Consider the following 3,145-nt stretch of genomic DNA (forward strand, 5'->3'; position numbering starts at 1 on the left):
GAAGCTGTCTTCTCCATGACCCTGAATGCATACAATTCTGAGAAAGAAAACTATAGAGACAGTAAATAGGACAGTTTTGTCTTAAAAATGGGACACTGCTCCAACTAGAGTCACGATGACTGAATGGGCTCCCCTGACTTTCAGCAGTCCCTCCCATTGATTGCTTTTCTGGATGAACTCGGTGCGGCCATTGTGGCTTTTTCTGACCCACTGTGTTGGTCCAGCTGCAGAATAGATCGTGCTGACTTTTCAGGTACTGCTGTCAGAAGCAATATCCTCCCAAACGCGTTTCAGTGAAGACAACTGTTGACCTCCTGCTGGCCGAGTTCCGTAGAGAAATTCTTGCTAATTCATTCACAGCTGAAACTCTCCATCCTCTTTTTCACCCGTTGCAGGACAAGTCGCCTGCATCTGAGTTGGGCTCTAGCAAGAGCTTGAAGTTTGGTTTGCCCTTAAAACCCAACAGGCTGATTGTGAGGTATTGAAATGCGAGAGGTAGTGAAATGCGAGATTAAAATATTACCAAGACAAAAGTATGCCAGATTACAGGGTCTTTATTATGCCGGCGGCCACAGAGGACTCACGTCTCTCCAACCTGTGGCCCCGAGCTCTGGGGGACTGGGGGTTTTTAAGCTAAAAAACCACACCCTGGCCTGGATTTAGGACCAAAAGGGTGAGGGGATGCAGGGCAAGCAACTTTACAGAAGCCAAAGTCAGCAGTTATTGCGAGGAGAATGGGGCAGTTGTTACAACTTATTTTTGGAAAATAGCTTTGTCTTGTACAAAATGGCGTTGCTCAAGTTCTAACTCTAAGCCAGCTGTACCACAATTGTGTGGGCAAATACCTGCCTTTATATTAGACAACAGCGAGAGGCACCATATCCTAGTGAAAAGAGCACAGCGCCTGGAGCCTCACTGGCTGGGATGAAATCCTGCTAAGGAGCTCTAGATACTTGGGAATGTTATCTGTGGTGGGGCAGCAAACCTCCGTGACCAAAGGCATGGTGCTTGGAGTCTGACAGCCCCTGGTGGAAGCAGCTGGAGGGCACAGGAGCTTCCAGGAAAGGTGAGTCCACGTCTGTGTGTTTTGTTTTCCCTTCTCAGATGTCTAGAAATGCAGGTTACGACTTAGGGGGATGAATGAAAGAAATTAGTAATTAATGATTTCGACAAAGGCTGAGGGCTGCCTCCGTGCTGAGAACAAGTTACCCTGGATCCCCTCACTCTAGGAGTGGTGGCAGTCAGTTTGTTATTCAGTTCCAAGGCTGCAAGAAGGATGTCATTTTTTTTTGTTTTGTTTTGTTTTGTGAGACAGGGTCTTACTCTGTTGCCCAGGTTGGGGTGACATGATGTGTTCTCTGCTAATTTTTGCAGTTTTTGTAGAATGGGGTCTTCCTATGTTGCCAGGGCTGATCTCGAACGCCTGGGCTCAAGGGATCCTCCTGCCTCTGCCTCCCCGAGTGCTGGGATTACAGATGTGAGCTACCCCGCCTGGGTTCTGATTCATATGTTCATCTCTTGCTCGCACTCCCCTAGGAGGCGGTGAAGTGACTTCAGCCCGCAGCGCCTCACATGGCTGCTCCTGCGTCGTAGGGTCAGGTGCACCTGCTGCTGGCACAGCTGCTGGGTCACTGGGAGAATGGACTTCCTCTACCTCAGCTCAGAGCATAATGATGGCTTGTGACTTTCTTTCCCAATAGAACTTCCGATCTCTGAAGGCAGGGGCATGGGCTTGAGCATTTGTACTCATGGTTTGGTTCGAGGGGTGACAAAGCTGGAATACAATACCTCTATGCGTGGAAAGGTTATCACTTGTTGCAATCAATAGGATTTCAGCTCATGGAAATTCATTCCCTTGTACACTTTCCCTCTAGAAGTGGCCATGGCTGGACTCTTACAAGAAGCAAGCAGCTGTCCCATCTGCATAGCGTACCCGGAAAAACCGGTGTCCCTGGAGTGTGGATGCACCGTCTGCCTCAAGTCCATCAATTCACAGCAGGTGGAGCCCCATGGGCAGGATCTGTTTTGCTGCTGCTGTTCCATGGTCTCTGAGAAGAACAAAACCAGGCCCAATCCGCAACTGGAGAGGTTGGTTTCTCACATCAAAGAACTGGAGCCCAAGCTGAAGAAGATTCTGCAGATTCACCCACAGATGTGGAAATCCCACGGTAAGGAATCTGTATACTCTGTCTCTTTCCCACAACCACACCGGAAAAGTCACTTGTGCAACTGGCTTCCCATTCCATATGGTGATTAGCTGCTGCCTGGCACCTAAAAATGACATGTTCCTCCAGCATCAGCGATTCTCAGCCCTGATAATGCAGAGAATCGCCTGGTGTTCTCCGAGAAAAAAATCCCGATGCCCAGGTCATGGCCCAGACAAGGGAGTCTCAAAAACTTAGTGTGCTCCAATTACCTGGGGAGCTCATTAGAATACAAATTCCAAACTGAAAGATCTCAAGGTTGGTATCCCTTCATTGGGGACTTTGCTGAGTAGCAAAAACACAGAGCAACTGAATTTGAATTTCTTTCTAGCTGAGGTTCCCAGGACTCTGACATTAAGACTGCCCTGATAATCCTAATGTGCAGTGAATGTTGGCACCCATTGCACTAAGCGGCCTCACCCCAGGGTTGGGAAGAGTTTGGAACTGGGCGCCTCTGGTGTTTGCTCCTGTGTGTGTGCAGCGAGATGCATACTCTGGTCCCCCCATCTGTGCCTCACGGGCTTCAACAGTGACCCTGGTTCTGCAAAATACGATCAGACTGCATAACTCTGGAGGAAAACGACATTTAAAAGAAGAGATTATGGTCAGCCTGGGCAAAGAATTACACCTCTAAATGGTGGTGGACTCCTGTGACGTCCCAGCACTGCTGGCTTCTTCAGGGCTTCTTCCCTGACATTCACGATCTCTACTCGCCCACCTACCAATACCTGATTGTCTTTCTGCTGACAGATGGAGGATAGGTTCACGCTGTCCCAGCCTTGTTTGGAACCCTCTTCCTCCTTCCTTGTCCATGTCCACTCATCTCATTTTATTCACTAATTCACCGTCAAACAGCAATCACCTGATGTCTTATTGTAATCTATAAAATCCACATTAGTGATCATATTCATTTGTTTTATTGTAATCTATAAAATCCACAA

At 48.2% G+C, this 3,145-nt stretch overlaps 1 pseudogene; it reads left to right on the top strand.

The window, feature by feature from the left end:
- The first annotated feature begins 1,802 nt into the window (after window positions 1–1,802).
- Window positions 1,803–3,145, top strand: part of LOC116525912 — a 3,804-nt pseudogene continuing 2,461 nt past the window's right edge.

This window comes from Sapajus apella, unplaced genomic scaffold (assembly GCF_009761245.1).
Source record: "Sapajus apella isolate SASKATOON/1434 unplaced genomic scaffold, GSC_monkey_1.0 scaffold2, whole genome shotgun sequence".
In the NCBI taxonomy this organism is placed as follows: Eukaryota; Metazoa; Chordata; class Mammalia; order Primates; family Cebidae; genus Sapajus; species Sapajus apella.